General features: G+C 40.5%; 1 protein-coding gene across 1 annotated transcript in view; it reads left to right on the forward strand.

Annotated features, from left to right (window-relative positions):
* Positions 1 to 792: 792 nt before the first annotated feature.
* Positions 793 to 15,322, forward strand: part of ECT2L (epithelial cell transforming 2 like) — a 77,272-nt gene continuing 62,742 nt past the window's right edge. The window contains 1 exon segment of the mRNA XM_089921676.1: positions 793 to 15,236. The gene's annotated coding sequence lies outside the window, so the exon portion shown is untranslated.

Here is a 15,322-nt window from a genome sequence, read left to right on the forward strand (position 1 = left end):
CCATGAGAATGATTCTTGCTGCATTAAAATAATTCTGTGCTCTCTTAGAACCTGGAACATAGTCTTTTTTCTTTTTTTTAAGCCCTATTTTTTATTTTTATTTTTTCTTTTTTTGGCTGCTTTGGGTCTTTGTTGCTGCGCGTGGGCTTTCTCTAGTTGCGGCGAGTAGGGGCTACTCTTCGTTGTGGTGCACGGCCTTTTCATTATGGTAGCTTCTCGTTGCGGAGCACGGGCTGTAGGTGCGTGGGCTTCAGTAGTTGCAGAGCGCAGGCTCCAGGCGTGCGGGCTTCAGTAGTTGAGGCGCGTGGGCTCAGTAGTTGTGGAATACAGGCTCTAGGCATGTGGGCCTCAGTAGTTGTGGCTCACAGGCTCTAGAGAGCCGGCTCGGTTGCTCCATGGCACGTGAGATCTTCCCGGGCCAGAGATTGAACCTGTGTCCCCTGCATTGGCAGGCGGACTCTTAATCACGGCGCCACCAGCGAAGTCCTGGAACATAGTCTTGAATCAGTGATTTGTTTTTAAATCTTCGAATTCTAGACATAGTAAAATTACTTTACTCCATTTAAAGATTGTCTTACCACATCCAAGTTTCTCAATAGCAGCATAGGCACTTTCCCTTTAAACGTACTTCTTTTTTTATTACCTCTGTCTCTTAGCTCTTGAATGTAATTTCCAGAAACTTAAAAGAAGCACTCATTAGAGAATGAAAATCTTCTTAACTGATGAATCCAGACAGAAACTCCATTTGGCAGATGCACAAGATGTTCCAAATACTTCTGCCGGCTAAAATGAAATGCAGTCGCTTTCTCGTGGTTTGAAGAAAAGCAGCATTCTTTACTCTTCTAGCTGAACCCAGTAGCAGAATCATCTTCCACAATAAGGAATTAATTAAAGTGCAAGTGCAGCGACTGCTTTCACATGCTGCTTTCAGTGAACTCGACTTGCCATAATTCCCCATAACTGGAGGCCTCGGCCTCGTGGAAGGCATAATCAGGAAATGTGATACAGAGCTTTTGCTGCTATGCTTTATATTGTTGCCTTACGGGTTATACTTGAAATGCACTGTGCTAAATGTTGTTGATGGGGCCGAACAATTTATCCTTCCTGAGCTCACCAAACTTACTCCACTGTTGATCATAAGTTGATGATGCCCAGGCTTTTTGTGGGAGCCCAGCTTCAGTTTACGTTAGATAATCAGTACACACGCCCGGTGTGTTTTCCAGTGGCCAGTGACAACAAAATGTTAAATGAGTATTTGTGAAATTTGCTATTTTTAATAAAGTGATTGTTTTAAATTAGTCTCTCTCTCTGTTTTGGAGAAACCTGTAGTCTTCAATCTGGGAATACAAGGGCTCAGTCCTCAAAGGTAAACTGTGTTTAAAAAATTGAGGTTCTGTAACTTTCTTGCAAATATTGCAACTTATGCACATTTAAATATTGGCATAATGAAAAGAGCATATGGTCTTTGACCTTGCTTAGACCTTGATTTGAATCCGCATTCTGCCCATTAGCTTTGGGTTCATGTGTGTTTACTCAGTTTCTATTTTAATTTTAATTTTTAATCTAGAAAATGAGGTTAATGACCAGCTTGTAGTGGTTGTTATGAAGAAGTAAAAAAGTACCTATAAGATGCTTAGCACAATAGCTGACACCAGTAATGTTCAGCAAACAGCAGCTGAACATTAACATGAGTTTTTAAATAGCTTTGTTGAAGTAGCTCATATGCCATAGAATTTACCTTCTCTAAAGCGTATAATTCAGCGGTTTATAGATTCACAGAGTTGTGCATCCCTCATCATAATTTAATTCTAGAACATTTTCATCACCTCAGAAAGAAACTCATTAGCAGTCACTCCCTACTTCCCGAACCCCTCAGCCCTTGACAACAGTAATCTATTTTCTGTTTCTACGGATTTGCCAATTCTGAACATTTTCTATCAATGGAATCATACAATACATGGCTTTTGTAACTGGCTTCTTTTACTTAGTATAATGTTTTCAAGGTTTCAAGTTTCATCCATGTTGTAGCATGTTATCAATACTTCTTTTCCTGGCCAAATCACGTTCCATTGTATGGATATACCACATTTTGTTTATTCATTTATAGCTCACTTGCCTTCACCTTGTAGAATAGGTCCATGCTTCTTCCTCCTTGTTTCCAGGCCACAGAAACAAGCACCCAATGGGAGATGGGGAGGGTGGGGACCCATTGAACAATATTTTTTAAAAGTCTCAATTTCAGTAATTTTTGGCATTCTGCGTTCCAAGAGTTTTGATCAGTTTATCTAATCAGTCCTTTTAATACCCCTTTTAAAACTGAGAAAATCACCAGAACATTCAATGTAACCTTCAAAACTGCTTTGTTGGATTGAGCAAATAGGGATTCCAAGGGAAAAAGCATTCTAGGGTCTGACAGAGCAAAAGGAAACTTTGCCAATTGACGTGTTTTTCTTGGATGGGTCCTGAGATAGAGTAAAGCAAAAGCTGTTTCCTGTGGCTTAGTGACAGAGCAGCAGATTGACCTTGTTTATTCAGCTGGTTCATTTGTCCTTTGTGTCAGTGAACCCCATGTGGGTCCCAGGTAACAAATTTTTAGTTTATCTAATTTGTATCCTTTCACACAACTAAAACATGTTAAAGGCAACAGGGGAAAAAAATGAGGTGCCTGGATCAGAATAAAATTTATTTATATAGATGTTGCATATTTATTGTAGAATTTTTTTAATTGATTTTTTAAAAGTACTACGGGAGCAAACCATTTAACATTTGTTTACATACTTCCAGACTTCTTAGACAAACGTTTATTTACAAAAATTAGGTAGTAATATTCATATGGTTTTCTAACCTGCTTTTCATGTTGTGAACATCTTCCCTTGGTGGTAACTATTCATCTACATATAAATGAAAAAAACTTCCAGGCTTCACAATAAATACTTAAAGCCATTTTGACCAGAACCATTAGAAATTAATTAAGAAGGATGTTGCTTTGGCTTTGGTACCTCCTGTATAATGTGAAAATTGGCAATAAGTATTAAAATATTATGAGGATTTGCTGAAGATAAGAAACCCCACCTTTTCCATCACACAGCCTTAAAATTGCTGGCTTTCTTTGAGAGAAAGCAAACGTTGGATTCTGTATCCAAGTCTCCTGTCGGGGTCTGGCCCCAATGCTCCGTGTCTTCAGGGGCTTCTGGAACTACAGTGATGTCCGGGATCCCACCCCAGACTCCCTGAAGGGTGACAAACGGGAACGCCGCCCCGGGCCGGAATCCAGTGCAGCCCTTAAGGAGGGGGCGTTGGCCGGCAGGGCACTGGCGCTCGGGCTTGGTTCGCCCGGCCTCTGGGCCTTCCAGCTGGGAAGGCGGCGTCGGTCATGCGCGGTCCCTCCAGCCGCTCTGGAACCCTGTTTGGGTGCTGGTGCCGGGAGCTGCGGGGGAGGGCGGGGCCATGTGGTCGGTCTCTATGGAGACGGCGGGCTGCCGGACCCGCCCCTGCCCCTCAGGCTGCGTCCGGGGTCCTGCTCTTGCAGCTCCACGAGGTCCAAAGAGGAGGCAGACGCTCGGAGCCGCGACTCTCCGCCACCTCCCGGAGGTAAAGCGCTTGCCTTCCGGGCTGCACAGCTTTTTCTTGGGGCCATGGGGGCTCAGCTCCCGGGCGGTTTAGTTCCCGGTGCGGCCTCGGAAAGACCCAAAGCAGCGCCCTCGCTGGGCTCCCCCTCGGTGACCTTGGAGAACCACAGCACTGAAGTGGCGTTTGGGAGAAACACCACTGTCCCTGCCTAGGGTCAGGTTTGAACTGGGCTGTGGCCAGTAAACTCTTATCTCCTGCAGAGCATGCATTTGAGATAGGGATGAAGTCATTGAGTTATTGAGAAGTTTGGAAAACACTGATCTTCATAGGATTCTGAGCTGGCTCACAGCGACTCCCTCCCTCCTTCGGGCAGTTCTCACCCTCTTCCTCCGGCCAGAGTCCGAAAAGTGGGGTCACGAGGCGGGGGGGGGAGTGAGAGGGATCGGGGGGCAGGTAGTGAAAGAGAAATACAAAGAATCTACTGCGAATACAGTAAGTGGTTAGAACTGTATAGCTCTGAATAGTTAATATGCTAAGATTTGATGAATAGGGTTATAGTCATATATAGATCAATAAGATCAGATCTTAGTTAAAATCGTGATACTTATATTTTATCTTTTTAAAAGGACCCATGCTCTGCTTATTAATCAACCTTGCCATGTATCAGAACAGAATATCCTAACAACACACGCATTCGAGTGCAGCACAACCCGTGTAATTGTTTTCAGGCCCGTCTTGACATTTGTGCATCATAGGAACCTCAAAAATTGTGCTCTAAAAACCATTATTTACGTGAAAGAAAGTAGGGGTTGGGACTTGGAAGTTTTAGAACAACAATAATTGATTATTATTCTTGAATGAATTTAAATAGTACAGTCACTTCTTGTTATAATTTTTATGTTATAGCTTTAAACTTCTATATCTGTGAGCAAATCCAGCATTTGATTATGTCCAGTTTTGGCCACAAAACTCCTGTGCCTCAAAACATGCTATTACTTTCATTATTTATTTGTGCATTTAATAAAAATTATATACCAGTTTATGTTCAAAATGGCATGTTTTTACATGCCCTGAATATAGGACATTTTACTTAACTGGAATTATCTTTCATTTCTATTTTTTCACAAATCACACTCACTTTTCCTGTATACGTTCTTTTCTGCAATCTTTAGAACCACACAACCTCTGAGGAGGCATATTTAAAGAATTAACTTTTAGAAAATAAATGAATCATTGTACAACTTGCAATGTGAATTGCCAAAGTACTCAAATGTAGGTACCTCTGTGCCAGGGAACAATGTTTTGTTTCCAGTTTCCACTCCAAGTCAGTGTCTTGCACAGTGGAGTAGGACCCGAGTAATTTACATTCCTCCAGCTGTGTAACCAATCACCTGTGGAAACACAGTTAATGACAACAGGGTTTTGATTTATCCCAGTGACGATTTAGCTCTCTGTATGGACTGGCAGCTGTCCAGCCCTCTCACCCCTTAACCTGGCTTTGGTTGTCACACAACAGGCACCACCCACCACCCACCACCCACCTTTTTCTCCCTAAGCATGGAGGTGCAAGTGTGGATTGCTGAGTTTCTCATTGATATGTCAGTTATAAAGAATAATAAGTCATGGGATAGAAAGTATATTTCCAAATTAACCCATACCAGTCATACATCCAATTCAAGTTACACTCACATGTTAGGAAAAATCCAGTATAACCTTTAAACTTGATACCAGTTACTACCTGTGTGACCTTGGAATATTTTCTTTACCCTGTTCTCTTCATCTGTAATCAAACTCCCAGGATGAATGTGAGAAATAAATGAGCTCGTGTATGGGAAAGAGACTTACTAGCACTGTGCCAGTCAGAGTAGCTACTCAAAAAAATGTAGGATGTTAAATATAGCCTTTATTCCATGTCCCCCTCCCCACTTTGATTTAGTTACTTAATATGTTTGTTGGATCCAGTAACATGAGAAAAACCACAGATTGGGGTCTCCTATTTTATTCCCTTTTTGCACCAAACTTTAGAAATATTTAGAGCCCTTGTTTTACAGAGCGAGGTAAGAAATAGTTCTCCAGTTTGTGTCACCCACACTGGAGTTTCAATTCAGTGGAAAACTAGGCTGTAAGCAAAGCAGCAGCAGCGGGGCATTTCCTCTTCCAAGAATGACTCGCTACTTTGTACTAGAACAAGAGAGATCCTAAATGATCAAGGAAGAACTTTGTGGTACAGTATTTTGGCTTTTGGAGAAAGCACATGGAGAAAAGATGAAAAAAATGGATGAGAATTTGATTTTATACATTTAGGTTTTGAGTCTCTCTTGGTATTAGAAGATACTGTAGCTGTCCGATTGTAAACATAATTCACAATAAATATTCTTGCCCCCAGAGTGAATTCTCATCTCAAATACGTACGCTTTCTTCCAATTTGCTGATGTTGTGAAAGAATAATCTGTCCAATCTACATATGAATTCAATCCTAAGCTTATTTTGCCATCTAACTCACTTGACATAATGATAGAAATTACTAATAAGAAGATCACACAAGTTGATAAGTTGTTACAGTTGTGATGCAGTTGTCAAATCCTAATAATCGGTGAAGGAATTTGGCTTTTTCTTGGCTAGCAACTTTTCTTTCAGCCCTTGAATTTAGAAAATTGGTGGATGTGAACAATTATTCATTTACTCACTCAGCAACTACTTGCCAAGTCCCTACCTGTTGGCAGGCACTACAAGGTAGGCAGCTTCTAAAATGACTCCCAACGACCCCAGCTTCCTGGTATTCATGCCCTTTTGAATCTCCTCCCCTCAAGTGGAGGCTAGACTTGTTTCTAATGCAGGGTTTGCCAAACTTTTTCTGTAAAGGGCCAGGTAGGAAATCTTTTTTGCTCTGTGAGCCATATGGTTTCTTTCCCAATTACTCAATTCTGCTGTGGTACTGAAAAGCAACCGCAGGCAATATGTAAATAAATATGATTAACTGTCTTTCAATAAAACTATTTACAAAAATGGGCATTGGGCCAAATATGGCCTGCTGACCATGTTTGCTGACCCCTGCTCTGATGAATCAAAAAGCAATGGTATATCACTTCTGAGATTTTGTTACAGACTCTAGCTTCCATCTTGCCTGCCCTCTCTTGCCCTCTTGCTTGCTTACTTGGGTGGAAGCCAGCTGTTGTTTTGTGAGCTAAGCTGTGGAGAAGCCCACCTGGGAGGGGAGCCTCCAGCCTGCCAGGAACTGAGGCCCTTTCTCCTCAGTCTGTGAGGAACTGAATCGTGTGACAACCCTCTACCCGAGCTTGGAAGTGGATCCTTCCCCAGTTCAGCTTTGGGATGACAAAAGCCCCAGCTGACACTTGGGTTGTGAGAGACCCTGAACCAGAGGACCTAGTTAAGCCATGCTTGACCCCTGACTGTGAGAGAATAAATGCTTTTTTAAAGCAACTACGTTTTGGGACTGTTTGTTACACAGCACTAGATACCCACCATGATACCCACACTAGACAACTAATACACTTCATGATAAGCTCCTTTAACAATGAACAAGAGATATGCTACATATTACCTCCTTCTCTTGGAGATTGACTGAACATCAATATACTAAATTTGCAAAACATCCTACAAAAAAAGTTTTAAGTTTTTTCAATCAATCATTTCCAGGCATATTTAACCACAGACGCTGCTTTTCTGGGAAATACCTATTAATATCTTACGGAGCTACTATTTGGAGAGTTTTGTGTTTTATTTTTTAGAGGCTGAAAGAATTTTTAAAAATTATTTTATTTTTAAAATTTTTGGCTGCGTTAGGTCTTCATTGCTGCATGTGGGCTTTCTCTAGTTGTGGTGAGTGGAGGCTACTTTTCGTTGTGGTGCATGGGCTTCTCATTGTGGTGGCTTCTCTTGTTGTGGAGCACGGGCTCTAGGTGCACGGGCTTCAGTAGTTATGCCTTGGCAGGCTCTAGAGTGCAGGCTCAGTAGTTGTGGCGCACGGGCTTAGCTGCTCCTCGGCATGTGGGATCTTCCTGGACCAGGGATCGAACCCATGTCCCCTGCATTGGCAGGCAGATTCTTAACCACTGTGCCACCAAGGAAGTCCCTGGGAGATTTTAAATGCTGGACTATGAAAATAAATCATCCCATTTAAAGAAGTAGTGATTGCCAGCATGCTGTCTCTCCCTGGATCAAATAACTAGTCAATAAAGTAACGTATTCATTTAAAAGAATGAATGTAATCCTGTGGGAATTTGTATCTGTGTCTATGTTTATATCTGTATATGATGTACTGTACTCACATATTGAAGCCCACCAGCAGAGATAGCAACTATTCTTTCTGTAATGTTCCGCTCATTTTGTAACTCAGTAATACCTTACCACAGAGGATAATACCAATTTTGAGAAGTTGCTAAATAAAAATCCCTTATGTTGGCTCTTGGAGAGATTTCACATAACAACAGCTGGGCATCTTATGAAACTAAGGATTTGTTTTGATTTAATGTTGATTCAGAGGGAGGTATTTAATTTTCCACATTGCCATGAGGTTTTTATCTGAACATTATTGTACTGTAGTTTGCCAAGACACATCACTGCCTTGCTTCACACGTGAGAAGACTGAGGCTCAGAGATGAAATTACTTGTAAAGCTTTAATTTTGGGGTGGGGAGGTTGAGGTTTTTTGTTTGTTTGTTTTTGGCCGTGCAGCATGTGGGATCTTAGTTCCCAGACCAGGGATCAAACCCATGCCCCCTGCAGTGGAAGCATGGAGTCTTAACCACTGGACCACCAGTGAAGTCCCTAAGGCTTCAATTTAGGGGGATCAGAGCAGGAATTCAAATTTGATGATCACCATGTCATGCTGCCCTTCTGTAATATTTCTAAAACTGTTCCTAAGATGGTACATGCCTTTCCGAGATATTCATTTTTAAAATGTGCTTCTGTCTCATTGAAGTGTAATAAGCGTAGAGGCACCACCAGCGTTTGGCTTATTCTCAGATTCTTCTGACTTGCCAATAAAATTTCTTCAGCTACTCCAGGCTGAAGAAATTCACATTGTTCCCTCTCTTCTTGGTATTTATAGCAACAGAGGGTTGCTTAGAAACTTAGACATTTCTGATGCTTGAATCTCAGCTAGAATTTCACTGGAAGCAGTCATCCAGTTGTGTTTTAACATCTTCTGTAATGGACATAACCTCCCAAGACAGCGAATGCTGCTGAAGTGATTGTTTTCCCACTTAGACTGAGCCAAAATCCATCTCTCTGACCTCATCCATTGTTCTTAATTTTGTCTTCTGGGCACTCACAAGCCACGTGTAATTGAATTTATATGTAAAAAGCCTCCAGATATTAATGTACGTGTGGTACAGTGTGAGAAAGTGGTCCACTTGCTTTTCTCTTTTTTAAATAGATACTCTGTTTTCTATAAATGGAAAATTCTCTCTCTTCCTCTTTGATTTGAAATCTAAGAAGTGCCCATGTATACATGAGTCTATCTATTTTGGACCCTTCTCTTCTGCTCCCCTGATTAGTTATTTGTCCCCATGCTAATACCACGTCATCTTATTAGTGCAGCTTTATAATAAGTTTTTCTACATTAATTGTTTATTAAAGTATAGTTGATTTACAATATTATATTAGCTTCATGTATATAGCATAGTGATTCAATAGTTTTATAGATTATACTCCATTAAAATTTATTACAAGGTAATGGCTGTAATTCCCTGTGCTATACAATATATCCTTGTTTTTTTGTTTGTTTTTATTGAAGTACAGTTGATGTACAAAGTTGTGTTAGTTTCAGCTGTATTGCAAAGTGATTCAGTTAATGTATATATGTTAATCCCAAACTCCCAATTTATCCCTCCTCTCCTATAATAAGTCTTGATATCTAGAAACACATCTCCCTCTCTTGCTCTTCCAGACTGTCTGGACTACTTTAGCCTTGTAAATTTCCATAAATATTTCAGAATCAGCTTTTCAAGTTACACACATACAGTATCACTTTGGGATTTTTTTGAGATTGCATCGAATCTCAATTTGAGAGAATTAGTCTCTTCATTTTTCTGAATCTCTAATACATATCTCTAAACATTTCTCTCCATTGATTTAGGTCTCTAAAAATTGTTTTTCAGTAAAGTTTTCTATCTTTATAAAGTTGTACTTTTACTTTTTCTAGGTACTTAGTAGTATTTGATGTTATTTTAAAACTTCTTAATCAAAATAGAAGATACAGAAAAATATGCATGTTATAAGTGTAATACTCGATGAATTACAAAGTGAACTCACCCAGGCTCCCACCCCTAGGTCAATACCAGCACCCCAGAATCCCCTCTCATATCCCTTCTAGTCATTACCTTCTCTTTCCTCCCCAAAGGTAACCACTATCCTGACTTCAACCACTAGAGCGTAGAACTTTGTATAAATAAACCCATGCAAGGGGCTTCCCTGGTGGCGCAGTGGTTGAGAGTCTGCCTGCCGATGCAGGGGACACGGGTTCGTGCCCCGGTGCGGGAAGATCCCACATGCCGCGGAGCGGCTGGGCCCGTGAGCCATGGCCGCTGAGCCTGCGCGTCCAGAGCCTGTGCTCCGCAGCGGGAGAGGCCACAACAGTGAGAGGCCCGCTTACCGCAAAAAAGGAAAAAAAAAAAAAAACATGCAAGATATTTTACTTTGTTTCCAGCTTCCTTTGTTTAATGTCTTAGGTGTGTGATTCATGCATACTGTTGTGTGTAGCAGCAGCCTGTTCATGGACCTGTAGCATTCTATTGTATGAATATATGACAATATATTTATCTGTTCAACTGTTGATGGATGCTTGGGTTGTATCCAGTTTGGAGCTATCCAAAGCAGCTATGAACATTCTTGTGGATATATTTGGTCCACATGTGCATGTTTTTCTGTTGGGTCAAGTGTATGCACATGTTCAACTTTAGGAAATAATGCCCGTTTTTCAAGTACTTATACTAATTTACACTTTGAGCAGCTATATATGAGTTCTGGATGCTCACCAACACACAACTTTGTCAGTCTGTGCTGGATAACAAACCATCCCCAAATCTGAAACAGGAATCGTCTTTCACAATTCTGTGGGTTCACAATTTATCTGGGCAGTTCCACTTGCTGTTGTAGGCTGGGGTCATTCGTTTGGTTGCATTTACCTGAGAGCTCAGCTGGAACTGGAATACCCGAGATGGCTTCATTCACACATCTGGTGCTCTGACTGGGGTGGCTGAAATAGTTGGGGGCTGGTTCAACCTCTGTCTTTCCATGTGGTCTCACCTCACTCAGTAATCTAGCCCGAGCTTATTTACCCGGCAACTAGATCTCAAGAGTGCAGAAAGAGAAACTGCAAGTCTCAAAGCCCAGGACCAGAAGTCATATATCATCACTTCCATAGCATCCTATTGGTTATAACAAGGCAGTGCTAATGCAGATTTGTCGGGAGGAAGGGCAATAAGACTCCACTTCTTGATGGGAGAACTGGATGGGAGCAATCATTCCTGGCCACATGTACAGACAATATACCACGTTGCATCCTCTGGTCACAACAATTCACATGCCTTTCACAAGCAGAATGCATTTACCCCATCCCAAGACACCCAACGTCTCATCCAATTATGGTATCAGTCTAGAAGTCCAGTCTCTCGTGATCTGCATCAGGTCCAATTGCAAGTGAGGCTCCTTGTCTGTCTCTGCACTTGAACTGGAGACCTGTGAATTTAGCTGTCTCCCAGACACCTAGATTACACTAGTGAAACACAAAAAGGGTAACCACAGCAGTCTTTCCTATTCACAAAGGCAGGAAGCAAGTCACATGGTAGTTTCTGGTCCATAGCAATTCTGAAATTCAGCCAGACCAGTTGTCCTGATGATTCCTTGATTATGGTCCAGGTCTACTCCCTGGGAGTAATCTCCTGATCCATTGTTCTCAGCTTCTCTTGGCTCTGCACTACTGACTCTTCGCTCTGTCCTCTGCGTCACCCATCTTTTTCAATAAGAAATTATCTGTGGTTGTTGTAGTTGCAAAGCTTTCTCAGCCTGCTTCTTACCTGTAGAAAGTTGGAGGCTCAGAGACTATTTCAGGCCTTCTCAGTCCCTTTTATTTCAAACTGGTCATGCTTTCACCAGAACAATCTTCTTGACAATTTTGTGGGCTTTCTGTGTTATCTTATTATAATCCATTCTCTTCAACAAAGGCTGCATCCACAAATCCCTTTGAGATAGGCCCCTGGCTGCCTTGGGATATGAATCAGGGTGCTGTGGGACAAAGTCTCTAAGACTCTTAGGAACTCTTTTATTTTCTAAATGAGAGTGTCCGTGAGACACACCACCTTAAACCTTTCAAAGACCTTATCAAGGAGGTCTTTGAAATGAAGCCATTTATTACTTTGAGACTTTTTGCTGGCTGGAGATACTGTACTAGATGTTCTTTATTTCTGCTAAAAAACTAGATTTTCAGGTCAGTTCATGTCTCTCTTATTGTATCATATTCAGCTAAGAAGCCAGTCAGAACTTTCTATATCCTGCTTGGAATCTCTTTAGCCGGGTCTGCACATTCCTTGGTAGATTTCCCATTGTCCACATTAATGCAGGCAACAGTGTTACTAAACATTCCACTGCTACATAACACAGGTGATCCTTTTTCTAGCCTTTCTTAGCAACTTCACTGTTCTTCTAGGCTCCACTGACAGTCTCCTCACCACCCTTCCAATTTCCACTTGCTGCTCTTTTTCGACATCATTGCCATATGCTTTAAGTTATGTTATGGCAATACTCTACTTCCAGGTATGAATTTTTTCTATCAGTTTTGATTGCTGAATGACAAAACGCTCCAAACTCTAGTGGCTTAAAACAATCTCTTACTGTTATGATTCTGAGGATCAGCTGGGCCCAACGGAATGCAGTGGTTCTACTCCATGTGTTGCTGACTAGAATCTTCCTTTCCTACTATTCTGCAGTGCCACTAGTGTCATAAATCTAGTGAGATATATTTGCGAGTCTGTTTCTGGACTCAACTGGTTTATTTGTCTATTCTTATGCCAATACCTCATGCTCTATTTACACTAACTTTATAGTAAATAAGTCCTGATACCATGTAGAGTAAGTCTTATTACTTTATTCTTTTTCAAGTTGTCTTTGCTGTTCTTGACCCTTTGCATTTTCATACACATTTCATAATTAGTTTGTCAAACACACACACACACACGTGCACACAAACACCCCACCCCACTGCTGGGTTTTGATTAATAGATTAATTTGGTACAACTAAACATCTATATAGACGTTACTGTTACTTAGATCTCTAAAAATTTCTCTTGATAAAATTTTTAGTATTCTATGTGGAACATTTGTACCTCTGATTTAAATTGGATTTTTAAAAGTTATTATAAATGACATACTGTTTTTTAATAAAAATTTGTTGTTAGTATACAGAAATACAAATTTTTTTATGTTGACCTTGTGTATAGCAACCTTCCTAAACATGCGTTAAATCTGACAATTTACCTGTAAATTCTTCAGTATTTTCTACATACAATTATGCCACTAATAAATAATGACAGTTTTTTTCCTTTTCAATGATTATAATTTAATTTTCTTGCTTTATTACATTGGACAGAATTCCAGAACAATATTGAATAAAGATGGTAGTGGCAATTATAAGGAAAGTTTCAACATTTTACTATTAAGTTAATGTTTGCTAGTTTCTTATAATATGTCCTAATTTGGATTAGGAAGTTTCTTCTAGTTCTAGGTTGGTAAGATTTTTTTTGTTATGAATGGGAGTTGAATCTTATCAAATGCACTTTTTGTATCTACTGAGATTTTCATGATTTTCTCCTTTGTTTTATTAATGATGAGAAGTGCATTGATTTTGTAATATCAAATCAAATTTACATTCCAACTTGCTGGTGATATATTAACATTTTTAATACATTGCTGGGTTTGGTGTTCTAATATTTTGACTAGGATTTTTGGACCTATGTTTATGGTAATAAACCTATAATATTCCTCTCTTATAAGGTTCTTGTTGGGTTTTGGTGTTAAGGTTATGCTGACTTCATAGAAGGACCTGGATATAATTCCCACTTTTTCTATTCTCTGGAATAAGTTTGTTATTTCTTCCTTAAATGTTTGGTAGAAACAAATATTGGTTCCAGAAGTAGGGTGCTGCCATACCAACATCAATACATTCCAAATTATGTGACATTAACATCCAGTCTGGCAGCATGAAATTGTTATTGGAGACTTGGACAGTCAGCAATCCATGTTACCAAAAAATATGTATAAAAATATAGTCTAGAATAGCTTAAAAGGCATATTACATATGTAACGAGCTTGTACTTTATACAAAGAGGTAGAAAATGACTGTTATTAGAATGTGTTCATTTCTACTGGCTGCATTTGCCAAGGTACTACAAGAATTAAAGGAGCTCAGAAAATATTTGGCTGGTTTGCAAGCAGGAATGAAAAGGAAATCAGAGACAACCAAAAAACTCAGGGTTTTGCAAGCTTGGAAGGTGCAACTAATTCACATGTTCAACTAGTTAAGAAGCAACAGAGAAGTCCTTTGAGCGAAAAAGTCTGCTTAAAACTCTGCCTAGTGGCAAAGACCAAGTCAAGAAGAGTATGGTTGTCACACCATTGTTAGGATCTCTGAATGGAATAAGGTGGTACCCAGCAAATACTTTCACACTGGGAAAATTTCTCAAAGAGGGGAGACTTAGGGTTTGGCTCTTCCTAAGGAAAGTCTGATAGGCTCAAAGTACTTGCTATTAAATTGAGAGAGAGAGAGAGAGAGAGAGAGAGAGAGAGAGAGACAAGTCTCTAAACAATTGTGGCACATAGCACTGCCTGGAATCAAATAACTTGAGATAGATATTGAGAAAGCCGTGTTGTCAAAGGAGTTACCTACACGGTACAAAAGAGAATGTGATTGAGACTAAAAATGATAACTGGGTTCCAGCCTTCTACAGCAGGATCTCAGAATTGCTATGGATTAACTCTTTTATATATCGTTCTTCTCCTTTACAAATGGGAATATTTATTGCAGTTATCCTTTTCCTGTTCTACCATTATATATATTGTGTGTAGGGGCTAGTACCAGATAGCTTATCTTTTTAGTTCAGTGTTCTCTAGATCAAGAGTAGGTATATCTGGGTCTGTAGAGGCTGTTATGAATCATTTCTATCTCCTGGGATCTAAGCTCAAAATATTGATGAGATGGAACTTTGGGGTTGTCTGCTTTAAGGCGTGGATGAGTGTGTTCTGCATGTGGGAAAGGAAGGGAACTGATCCAAAGGGTGAACTGTGGTAGATTGTATTACTACCTGCGCTCTTATGTAATCCTCTCCCCTTGAGTGTGGGCCAGACGTAGTGACTTGCTTTTACCTAATAGAACAGAGCAAAAGTGATGGAATACCAGTTCTGAGGTTAGGTTACAAAGAGACTGTGGCTTCCCTCTTGTGTGCCCTCTCTTGCTTTTTCATTTGCTTCCTCTGATGGAAGCCAGCTGCCATGTGAACTGCCCTAAGGAGAAGCCCATGTGGCAAGGAAAGCAAAGGATTCCTCCACCCAACAGTCCACGAGCAACTGAATCCTGGTCACAGACACATGAATGAGCTTCAGAGCCAACACACTGATTGCAGCCTATGGGAGATTTTGAAGGAGAGGTACCTGGTATGTACTGAATTGTGTCCCCCAACCCCTAGATCCATATGTTGAAGCCCCAACCCCCGATGTGACTACATTTGGAGGTGGAGCCT

The sequence above is a fragment of the Delphinapterus leucas genome, chromosome 12 (assembly GCF_059928025.1).
Source record: "Delphinapterus leucas isolate spDelLeu-1000000601 "Yukka" chromosome 12, BTC_Dleu_Yukka2, whole genome shotgun sequence".
In the NCBI taxonomy this organism is placed as follows: domain Eukaryota; kingdom Metazoa; phylum Chordata; class Mammalia; order Artiodactyla; family Monodontidae; genus Delphinapterus; species Delphinapterus leucas.